Below are 13,063 nucleotides of genomic sequence, written 5' to 3'. Positions count from 1 at the left end.
TCCACAAAGCACTCAAACATGCATATTATTGAAGTTCACAGGCACATATAGAGATATTTGCTCACATTCCAGTAGGCTGTTCTTTGGCTCTGAATGAATGTGGTTAGGAAGCTCTTTATAGAGTTCTCTATGGAGTTCTGTAAGAACGAATGAGTTTGCCTCTCTTCTTCTCTTCTTGGTCTTCTTCCAACAGTTTCCTTAGTAGGAACTCTCCATTGTGGGTTTGGCAGGGAAACGATGCGGAGAAAATGGGCGGCAGAACCCCTTATCAGTCATGTCTGACATGCCTGCCATGCTTGCCTTCTAACTAGCCCACACAGAATAGGAATTAAGGTTCCTGCAAATCATCTTTGCTCCCTGTTGTTGTAAGAACAATGTAGCTTTTCAGTATGGTATGGTATGGTATGGTATGGTATGGTATGGTATCAGGCACTTTCCCTGCATGCGAAGACAAGCTCCGGCGGATTGAGTGGACAAGACCAATAGTGGGTCCAACAATCAAGAAGGCAGTTTCTGCTTGTGCTGTAGAGGGAAGTGATAGGCAGATAGGGCTCATCAGCCTGGGAAGATAGCTCATCTAGGAGAAGGAATACTCTGATCCTAAACCTCCTCTGCCTTGTGGGATATCTTCAGGAGAAGAAAAGCCTGAGGGGTAAATGCTACACAAATCAAGAGTGGAGTCCCTAAGGCAGCTGGTTGACATCTTGCATGTCTCCTTCTGGCAACTCCTGCAGTCAAGCTGGTGACAAACATATTTCTCTGCTTTTCTTTTGACCACATCTAAGAGGCCAAGAGGTGCGGTCTTGTTATCTGGGCAGCTCAGGACCTCTGTATGCACCACCCAGGCTTGCATCCCAGGGAGGTCACTTTGGTGCTGCTAGTGCAGCAGTTTGACTTCACTCCCAGAGGTGCACTCTGTTGTTTCTCGAGACAGATGCCAACATATATAGTATCAAATGAATAAACTCAGTGAAGGTATATGCAAGGATACTTCCTGTTCCTATACTGAGATGAAGGACCCTGCCCAACATGGTCAAATCTCCGTTACAACAAAACACAGTAGTGCACTGAACTGTCAGCAAGAATATGGAAAAGATATAAGATGAGGAAAACTGTAAGAACATTCAGTTTACTTCTTTTCATGACTCAAGAGTCTGTGACCTGTACTACTGTCAGGTACATAAAACATGCCGGAAAATGATCCAGCTCAGACATAAGTCTCTGTCTAGTCTCAGAGTGATCCTATCAACCCATCATGTCTGGGAAAGCTGGAACGTAAGCAAGCAAAGACTTACGAATAAGACAGTTATACATTTACCGGTAATAATATATTTAGCAAATGAAGTGCACAGGGAAAAGCTTTATCTGCAGAAATACCCATATAGCTCCTTGTTTACAACCAAAAAGCCACTGATTCAGTATGTCATTATTATTATTATTATTATTATTATTATTATTATTATTATTATTATTATTATTTTTTAGTAAGTATGTAATTAATGGCATCTTGTTTCACTAAATGATCATAAGCAAAATAAATCATATACAAACAATAGATGGGTTTAGATCACCAAAGCTATCAAGAAATCTATTCATTTTAAAGATGTCATATACAGCGATTGCTTCTACCAGGATTCATACTTAGATGCCAGGACATGATAAAAGATATTCAGGGAACAAGAATAGCAAAAGAAGATGATTGAAACAGACAAACTATGTGTTAAAAATAATAGCAGGTATATTCAGCTCCATCATGACCCACCAAATCCTTACCTACACAGCCTAAAAGAAATTCTGCATCTAGTCCCCAAAGAACTATGCCAATCTAAGACCCATTATCTTCAATGGATGATATTATTCTCAATGGATGTCTCAGGAGACTACTTTGAGGTTGTTCTTTCTGGGCATCAGTTACTTCTGCCATTTCTCTTAAGCTTTGATTCAATCTGCTTCCTGGTTGCATTTGAACATGTGAGTTCTTTGCCTTCATGTGCTGCTAAAAGGTATAATTGTACATTCTTTCCTAGTTTATTCCTGCCTCTCCTGTGCTCCTCTTCCCCTGTTTTCCCATTCCGCAACTGCATCAAATTTTAGACTGCAAGCTCATTGGAGGCAGAAATATGTCCTCTTGTACACTTTAAAAAAACCATGCATATTCATGATGCTATATATATAAAAAAACATGGCCATGGTAGATGATGTCCAGACTTCCCTGTAAATTGACTTCGAGATTTATTTATTACAAAAACCATGAAGCGTTCAAATATCTACACTTTTGAATTACTCAGAATAGCCTCTTTAAATAAAAAAATCCCCACAGGAATTCTACCTTCCTAGAAATGTAATTCTTCTGAAATTCAGTTCTTTGTGTTTTGCCACAGGAAGTACACAAGAGATTTCAAAACAGGCAAAATATTTTATTTCTTCAATCGTTAGTTTTATTTTTTCTTCCTAAAGGTTCATTGCAGCGAAGCATGCCTTTCAAACAACACCCACTAATGGGATCTTTAATGATCTAGCCAGCATTTAACTAGTATAAGTGATGTGAGAAGTTATTCCTTTTTACTGTTGGGTCCTGCAGAAGCTAAACTGTGTAGACCTTAAGCCTGAAATGGCACAGTCAGAATAAATTCTGTTTGCTGCAGCTTATATGCCTAGAATAGCAATTCTCTGCTAAGATAGCAGAATGATTGGCCCAGAGTAGGAGTGAATTCTGCTATAAATTCATTTACTTTTGGGCTTTTTATAAAAACACACTGATCTCCTCACAAAACTTGGTTATCTTTTATGAGAGCGCAACTGTTATTTTTAAATAAGACGGGACAAATAAGCTAGCCATTTTAAGAATGTGGCGGGAATGGTGGCAACAGCTACCTATGCATGAAAATGTTTTTTCAGTAAGCATTATTGGATATTAAATAACCTGGAAATTGACACATTTCCTTTCTATGATTAGGGTCAATGAAATGGATCTTACTACATTGTTGTAATTATTTGCTATGATGTAAGGAGCATCCCTTACTTGGAAACTTTAGGTTGGGTTTGCTGCCATTCCACTTTCACAGCAGACTTCCACTGGTGCAACAGAACCTCCCCTCCTCTACTCACATGCCCCCCAAAATCTGCTCCAGGGGGTTCGCTCCAACCCCTGGAACAGACTTTGAGGGTGTTTGTTGGGCTGCAGGGGAGAGGAGGAGGAAATTCCATTGTACAAGCAAAGTCTGTTGTGCAAGCAGAATGGAAGCATAGGATACAACCCACAGAACACTTGCCTCTTGTTCCAGGACCTGTGGAAGGGCCATAGCTCAGTGGCAGACCATGTTTTGTTCAATCCTCAATGAGCAGGACTGGAAATGTTCCATGCTAACATCTCAGGGAGCCATTACAGTGTAGAGCAGGGGTGAGATACTTGCAGTCATCCAGATGTCCCTGGACTACATCCCTAGCCATTGGTCATGCTGATTGAAACTGATAGGTGTCCAAAAACATCTGGAGGGCCCTGGGGTAGACAATTCTGCACTGAATGGACCAATGTTCTGATTCAGCAGGAGGCAGCTTTCTATCCTCCTATTTTAGAATCTTATAGAATACATGGCCCTTTTTCCCTAGTATTATTGAGGCCCATAGAGAAGACACTGTAAAGTCTCTTGTTTTTGGAATTGTCACCTGGCATGCTTCTCAGTAAATCACCGTCTCAATTTGTTTCTCTCTCTACAGCAAACATAATGAACACATAAACTAGGCCAGAATTGGAACTCTTCCAAGCAAGCAGCTTTCTACACAATTAGACTACCTTGTAAGCTCTGCACATTAACAATCTCCTAGGGCTGTTCGTGTATTGTAGGCTTACCAGCCAATTCTTGAGTAAATTTTCTTCTGTCCTTTCACTTTAAACAGCTGTGATTGAAGACCGTGACCAAATGTAACAGGGGCCAGTCCTGCACCACTGTCACAGCTTTAAAGCTGAAGGGAAAGCACTGTTAAAGGCCTTGACACTGCAAGCGCTGCAGTTTCGGAAATCATATTTTATGTGGAAACATCAAGAAGGTTAAATAAAACAGATCCCTGCCAAAACATTAAAGCAGAAAATTAAACAAAGGAAGAATGGCAAGGAGGGGAGGACTGGGGAAGTGCAGAATGCAAATGGGCAAACAAGGATGAAAGTAACCATGATTACAGAAACGGTTCGTAGAAAGCCCCAAATTATGGAGCTAAAAGTAGAGATTGAAAGAGATAGAAAGACACTCAGCGCAAGGGTGTCAAGGAAAGAATAAATTGTTGCACTGAAAAATAATTAAGGCAGACAGGCCTATTCTGCAATCTGCAAAGATGGAAGAAGCCAATCCAATTTGGAGTTGAGGGGAAATCCTATTTGATTCCAGTGCTTAATCATAACCCTATACTACAGTGCAAAAACAATTACCTCAAATAACTGTGAAATCACTTAAAGATGGGGTACAGAAGCAAACACTGGGCACAGTTGTGGAAAGTGAGAAAAAATAACATGAATGCAAGAGCCCCAGCTAATGAAAGAGACTCTCTCTGGCTTTAAAATCCATCAGTCTCAAATCCAATTACTTAAAGGGGGGAAATGGGGGGGGGGGCTCATCTACAGAACAGTTGACAGCTGCACCTGATCGAACGTAATGTTGCTACCCAATGAACATTCCTCTCAAACTTGGAAGGTGCACATGATATGGAACCTAGGAAACTGCCTCAGACTAAATCACAACACCTGACAATCTAGCTCAGAATTATGCAGGTTGCTGTGGGTCTCGAGGCTTTCAGAAAGGAGACTTTCCCAGCCCTGTCTAGGGATGCCAGGAATTGAACCTGTGGCGTTCTGTATGCAACACCTGCATTTTACCACTGATTTACAGTCCTTCCCCCAGACCCATATGGGTGTGGGAATTCATGAACAATATCCACTGTGGTGACTTTTTATTTGGCCACTAGCTCCAATGGTGCCAAGCTATGCGATCCTCACATGAAACAAAAGCCACCCACAGGAGGATATACAAACTGTGCCAGATGCAATCAATAGGCTCGTGGATATTTCACACCTAAAACAGCTGGTGTAGACATAGCATTAGCTAGTACTTGTTAGACAGCAATGCTGAGCTTATTTTTTTGTACCTGACAGCAGTGAATTATTTGTCCTGGACCATGGGGAATGGCTCTCAGTGTCTGGTTATCTTCTAGGATATTAAGTATTATTCTTATTTCTCACTCATTCACTCACTGATGCACAGCTACAATGCACCACTTAGAAATAACAGCATGACTTACATATTTTCTGACACAAATCGCAAACCACGGATTGAGAAACAACAAGAAAATGGAAACCTTCCCCTTTTTAATGGAATACATTGGAAAAATGGGGAGTGAGTGTAGGCTACCCAGAATGCTTAGGATTTGATAGTAACATAACACAATCACAAGGTAGTTCTAGTAAATTCCCTTCAACTTTTTAATACTTTCCAAGGTCATACTGGTTGCTTACTTTATTTTGGTGTGTGTGATTATGATTCCGGGCCTTGGTGCCTATTTTTTAATTAGCCCCTTGTTCACAGGAATCTGCCCAATACATTTTGCTGCCTGAGACAGGACAGCGGATGCCCCTCCCCATTCCCAAATTAAGCTACATAATGTCCAAAGGCTGGCTAAATTATTTTGGCACTTGGAGCATTAAATGCCACATGCACCTCTCCCTACTGCACATTCAGACAACAACAACAAATTACATAACCAACAATTTCCTGCCATTTCATAACACCAGAAATCAGCTTTCTGATTTTCAAAATCAGAGGCAGCTGTGTTTGCAATGCCTAGTGGCAGGGCTGGCCCTGTTTGAAAGTCTAGTGAACCATATAGAGGACTGGACCTCCAGGTCCGAAGACTTAAAATGATGAGTGCCTTTGAATGGGGCATATCTAAAGAACAGAAAAGCATCAGGAAAGAAAAGGAAATGATAAAAGCTTGTTACTAGGCTTTTGAGGAAAAGAGTAGTTTCATCAGAAACACCGGCAGTGCTGCATGAGCACAAGGACACACAGACAAGATAAAGGCTCCATCTTCCTTGGTGGAAGATGCCACAGCGGGTGGTGCTGTGGGTTAAACAACAGTGCCTAGGACTTGCCGATCAGAAGGTCGGCGGTTCGAATCCCCGCAACGGGGTGAGCTCCCGTTGCTCGGTCCCAGCTCCTGCCAACCTAGCAGTTCGAAAGCATGTCAAAGTGCAAGTAGATAAATAGGTACTGCTCCGGCGGGAAGGTAAATGGCGTTTCCGTGCGCTGCTCTGGTTCACCAGAAGCAGCTTAGTCATGCTGGCCAATAAAGCGAGATGAGCGCCGCAACCCCAGAGTCGGCCCCGACTGGACCTAATGGTCAGGGGTGCCTTTACCTTTACTTCCTTGGTACATACACAAGCTTTGGCCCCACAATTTCCCCCAAAGCCTTTCCTGAAGATCCCCAATTACATCAGGAAATACTTTCCAGAGTTGCTAGGAGGAAAGGACAGAAAATTTCCATGAGCAATTGTCCTTACATTTGTGCGGTCTTGAAGATACAACCCATAATCAGAAAGGTGTTTTCTTTGTGTGTTTTGTTGAAATACAGACATGAAACTCTGGCTCTGCTAAGGACAATGAGAGTTCTGGTTTTTACCACAACAGAGACCATATTCTTCCCAGTGCATCTAAGTTTTTGGCTTGAGGGTATTTCAAGACCAAAACATATTGTTGTTAATCTTGTAGCTGCAGATCATAGAGTGATATTTGTGACAATGTGGGCAAGGATAAGTTCATTTTAATAAAGAACCCAGCCTTTTTGATATAGGCATCTGTTAGCTAAGACCAACTTTCTAGGGATAACAGATGGTCAACAATTTAATAATAATGTGCCAGACTTGACACATTACCTAAGGAGATAAAGTCCATGACAAAAGCTAATATCACACTGTAATGTAATGCAGAAAGGTGGGAAATACACTTCCTCATTAGCATACATTGACAAAACAACTAATTAGATTTTAAGGCTGCTGAATACCTGACTGTAATAAAGCTCTAAAATCCTAGGACCTAAGGCATGTGCAAAATAAGTGTTTGTGAACATCTTAACAGGAAGAACTAGAAATATTCAAGGTTCACAGTTAGATAGCAATCCTGTGCTTAATTGTATGTGCCTTTTACACTCAAATTAATGGGTTTAAACACCTATTAATTGGATGCAAGATCGCAACCCTGATATGCTCTGTAGACAAAATTCACAGCAACAGACCATCTTTTAACAAAGAAGTCAGAGTTTAACTTTTCTGGGTAGGATCTCAAAATTTAGCTGAAAATCAGACTCATACAAAATATTTCAGTTTCAATAGTTCATAAGCAATACCTTTTAACTTTCTAAAAGCTGAATCAAAATCCACCATGCACATCAGGATGGGCCTTTTTTGTTGACAGACTTACTGTCCACTATTTTTTTTAATGATATCAGTGTCTGAAGTGAGGAAGTGAGAGCATGAGGCCAGATTCAGTTATGTTCACTTGAAAAGTAATGGGAAAGAATAGGTGAATGAGAACAAAAACAGGAAGACCAGGGACAGCTGATGGTGTGGTGATGGGACACTCCTGAACTCCCAGCTTCCCAACACAGTGGGGTTGCTGATGTTTATCAAGAGGGAGAGGGGAAGACAACGCATGCGGAGCTCAGCCTGGTGCCATCTGTGTGATCAAGAGCTTCTGATTGACACCATCACCACATGCTGCAGAGTCAAGCTCAGCCCCCCTCTCCTTCTCAGTACCAGTTGCCCACTGGGTTGGGGAGCTGTGCCCCACCCACACAGCCTCATGAGCCACTATGGGGCAGTAAAATATAAGTCTTATATTTGGAGATAGAAACTGTAATGGAAAGAGATGACTTAATTTGAGATCGTATGCTATATAATCCATGTGATAATTGCAGTTATCAACTGATAATCATAATTTATCATAATTTGTGGCACCTTACCCAGGAATCATACTGTAGGTCACTAGTGAGGAAATTACCAAACACTGGAAGTCAGTTAATTAAACTCTGGAATTAGGTTATATGAGGACATGGAGGAACTGACATTATCAGTCACATCTGTTTGTGCTTATTAGCCAACTATGGGGTTTTACATAGCCACAGAGGAAGGCTGGTGAAGAGGAAGGAAGTTGTACCAACTGAGCACGATGCACTAGGCAAGACTATTTCTGCTTTCTCTGCAATCTTCCTCAGCTCCTAATTTTATGGCTCCACTCTTGTAGCTCTGTTCCACTTTCTTTATTTTGGGAATAAATCTCATTTGGGGAAGTCTGCTGGTTAAGTTACTTTGGATGATCTACCCCAGATAATGCTTTTTTATATATAAAACAGGAACACAGGAGGGCAGAGGGTTATTTTCAACTTCCATCCATGAGAAATTCCTCATTGCTAAGTTGCTTCCAATGAAGAAATGAAACAAGATATAATTCAGAAGTCTCATCAAAAACTCTGCAATACATTCTTCTCAGATTCATATTCACAGAGGAATTTGCGTTTTCTGACTATTTAGTGGTTTGGGGTTACAATGTGAGGCTATTTTACATATAGCATGAGTCTATTCCACGTGTGCTTTTATGTACTCTTGTTGCAATATAATTGATAGAAAATCAATTATATTACCTACATTTTACACTGTTCATGGGTCCCATTGACTTTGTGTTTTCTGTGCCATTCTCCTTTGTGTTCATCTTCTGTTCCACTTCTGTATTCTTTCCAATATCCACCCATTGCCTTCAAAGATATGCTATGCCAGTGAATCCAACACCGCAATATCCTACCATTCCCCTTTCTCTTCAGCCAAATTATTACAGAGCCATTTTCAGCAAGTTCCAGAGCAATTAATTTCAACAGATTCAGCAACGTGTGTGTGTGAGTGTGTGTGTGTGTGTGTGTGTGTGTGTGTGCGCTTAACTGGCCATTTTGTACCTCAGAGGGCTGATTCACATACTTATTTCTGAGCTGGTAAATATTCCATTTTCATACGGGGAGCCATTTGTGTTGAAACATCTCTTACACTGAAGAACAGCAGGCAAACTATCACATAACAGAAAATACTTGAAAACCAGTTCTCTCTCTGCTGCAGGGCTTTTTAAAACGAAAGGCACCCTAGGTGAGGATGAGTTGATTATATGATATTTTTGCAGCACAGTTACACCCTTTTTTCAAAAAGAACATATTGGAAAACCTATCCTTCTCAATGAATTGTGCCATATTCGCTGAAATAATAGAATGCTATAAAACCAAGGCCAGGATATAAACAGGAGAACTTCTCTGAAGCTGATATATCTATGAACAACAACAAAATGTCCCCGTTTTTACTCATTGCAGTTAAATCAGGGTTCATATTTTGTCCCAAACTTGTGTTTTCAAGCCTTGCTATAGGCTTTCATGTCAATTGCTGTTCTCCCCTTGCCTCCCTCCTTTCATTTCTTTGCCCCGGGCTCTTAAAACATCATACTGGGATTTGGAAGACCCATTTGAAACAAATTGCTTTAATTAAAATAGTAATTTTCAGCCCCAAGAGATGTAAACTATTAGCATGTTGCCAGGAGGGTGTTACACTAATGGAGAGCAATGAGCAATTACAGACAATCTGCTGCAAAATCGCAGAGAAAACACACTGGAAAAACTTGAGCATTCATTAGCCAAATCACCATTTGCCATTTAAATTTAAAGGTAGACAGTTTATTATTTGACAATTACCTGACATGAACACAAGTGATATATGGGGGAAGGGAGCTCTGTGTGTGTGTGTGTGTGTGTGTGTGTGTGTGTGTGTGTGTGTGTGTGTGTGAAGTATTCTCCCTTTGCTTTGTTAAATGTTTGTCACCACTGCAACTAATAAAATGCAATTGTTCAATAAAAGTATAATTTTTTATTATATCATAGCCAATGTATTTTTCTGGCAAGTGCTCAGCCATTCAATTGGCCAGTTTTCTCTTGAGAAAATCTTTAGCAGAATGGGAATTGTAACAAGTTGTTCTAGGTGAAATTCTTCCTCCACTGAGTTTAGTGCTGTTTCGCCCCTAGCATCAGTGAAGTCAAGAGGTTAGTCAACAATTCACTGTAGATACAGGTTACATCTAATATTTCCACAAAATGCACAGTGCATCTCCTGATCACATTTTACACATACTACAGTTCTTCCTCAAGTCCTCCCAGAGAGATGCTAACATTATATCCAATTTGCACATTAAAGATGGGAATATATTGATGCAAAGAATGGGTCAATATTTTCCCAGCATCCTAATATTACTGAGTGCAATGAAAACGTGATAGCCCTGCAAGAGATGTGCTAGCTTCAAGGAAGATGTCAAGATTCTGCACAATAAAGTAATACTGTAACTACAGTGCAAGTTGTGGCCAAGCAAGGCGTAGAAACCACAGCCATGTTTATTCTTGGGGCTGTGCCATTAACACATAGAACAGGGAATAAGGACTAATTCGTTGCTTGTTTGTTTGTTTGTTTGTTTGTTTGTTTGTTTGTTTGTTTCTGTTGTGGTTGCATTGAATATTTTGAAACAAAAATATGGGATAAAAATGCCCAAAATGCACACTGATAAATGCTGATAAATTTTCGTGTTGACTTTAAACACACACAAACACAAACCGATGTGAAAATGTAGCAAGTAGAACTGAAGTCTGGAAAAAATGTGAAACATAGAAACCAAAACGGTCAGATTCTCTGATCTGATGCTCCCACTGCTGTGTCTACACCATGGGGAGCTTGTGCTGTCTTGCCCCTCCATCTCTTGGTAAGCAGAAGTGGGAAAGCAGGAGAGCAATGTAGTATGGAAGCAGAAATCCCTAGAGTTAAATTATTCCTGACTTCGGAACAATAAACTACTCCATTGGGAAAACAGAACTGTTTTAGGCTTGTTTGAGTTGGGCAGTCCTTCTTAAAAGAAATATGCATCTTATGGGTGTAAAATATAGCATTAGTCATCATCCTTGGTATGTCTCATTTATTGCTGGTTAGTAATAATTAAATTATATCCAGTAGAATTGCTTCTACTCGATGGGAATTGCTGGAGAAATCAAGGTTCTTAAAAAGGTTCCTCTGAAGGATGTTTAAACAGCCATTCCACAAGGGCAAATAATAAATTATGCTTTCCCTCCGCCATCTCTGTGACAACAAGAGAATACTAAATTGGGAGCATAAGGGACATGTTGTAGCAAAATGTTTTGGTTTATTTTTTTATTTAAAATGGAGCATTAAAGATGAAGTGCCTAGAGGCATCAAGCATTGCCAATCAAAGCTCATGTAAAAATATGCTTTATAACAGAGCCATCCTATAATCGCATTACACTATGGAGAGACGTACACTGCAGCCATACTTGCACAAGAGCTACCATATCCTATGGCTGCTCAGAGGAAAACACACAACATGGGATATATAAAAATAATAAAAAATAGCAGATATGAAAAAATAGCAGAGATAAGTTCAACACCCCTGGAAACTCTTCCAGTGCCCACCAATCAGACCCTCTGCTGGCAGCAATGTCTGCATGCCACCCACAGATGGAGGGAACCATTGAACTCACAACAACAAAGACATGCCCTTGGCACACAATACAGCAGCATAAATGTGTGGCAAATACCTGGGGAAAGTTCAGAAGCCAGGGAGGTGCGAAACTCTCCATTGGTCCAAGGGCTGGAACTCCTGACTCCTAGGGACCCTGCATATTTCATAATTTAAAATAAGCTAAGAGGAAAATGTGGCATGAAGGGTCATATGTTGGACACTGTTTCTGACACAGAACACACTTTAAAGCGAAGGCGCAAGATTAGGATCCTTCCTTCCTGGCAGCCAAGTGGAACTGTTAATTTTATCAGGGAGCTGAGCAGTGCTGCACCATTTCTCAAGTCTAAATTGTCATCCCCCTAATGAGGAGGGAGAGAGAGAGAGAGAGATGGTCCTTTTCACTCCATCCGTGGTGTATTGAGCTCCTCCCAGGGCAGGCAAAGAAAGAAGATTAGGCAGACAAGGCATAAGTTCAGCACAGGAAATCCAGATGCTTCAAGTTCTTGATTTATGCAGAAGTTAGAAATAACAAATGATGCTCATGGAATAGCCAGAAGGCAGTGATCACTTTAAACAGCTCTCCATGGTGGCTGTCTCCAAGTGGCAAGCTGTTCGTGTACAAGAGCTTATCATAAGGATCAGTTCTTTTCTGTGCCATCACAACATCCTAAATAAAGAAAAGGCTTGTGCTCACATGGATAAAATGTCCTCAGTCCACAGGGCAAGTTGTTTATTGTATTTCCAAATGTGTGTGTTTATGTATCCCTATTCTTTGATAAATGCAACCTGTGTTTTCCTTATTGTAACAGCATTATTACTCAAATGTGCTGAATGCATGCTGTGTTGTGGAAGAGTTATTGTGGCTGCATTTCCATACGCATGTCCCTGGGAGTGCAGCCTCATTGAAATCAGGAGGCTTACTTCTGAGTAAACATAGGCTTCCACTGTATAAGATTTCCATGATGCGTTTTCCATAGAATTAGAAAAACCTGTAACTTAAAAGCAGATCTATAGAGCCCGAGACACTGTATTTCAAGCAATAACCATTCCACTTCTGTAAGTGGACTAGGTTAAGTATTGGTGCATCTGCCTGGCAGCCAAAATGAACATTTCTAAATATGCTTTGTGGGTTTATTGTTTTCATGTTGTGTCCTTCTTCCCACCTAATAGCATTTCCCCCACTTGCTAGTACCGGTATTTCCCAAGTGTATTCCAGTATCACAGGTTCCCCATATACGTTTTTCCAGCGACTAAAAGAAGCATAACCCCTGACCCCACTTACAAAAATAACTAAAAGAGTCCCCTGTGGAATGCTGAAAAGCCCAGAAGCTTCAGGGCAAGGATCAGTAAACTGAGCCCACTGTTTGCACAAATGTACTGCTTGACATTGGCAATGCTTGCTAACAGAAATTGCCTTTAAAACTTCAGAATGTGGGAAAGTGTTTTAACAACATGGATTATCCCCTATATACCAT

Source organism: Podarcis muralis, chromosome 6, assembly GCF_964188315.1.
Source record: "Podarcis muralis chromosome 6, rPodMur119.hap1.1, whole genome shotgun sequence".
NCBI classification, from domain to species: Eukaryota; Metazoa; Chordata; class Lepidosauria; order Squamata; family Lacertidae; genus Podarcis; species Podarcis muralis.
Note: the sequence above shows the minus strand (reverse complement) of the source record.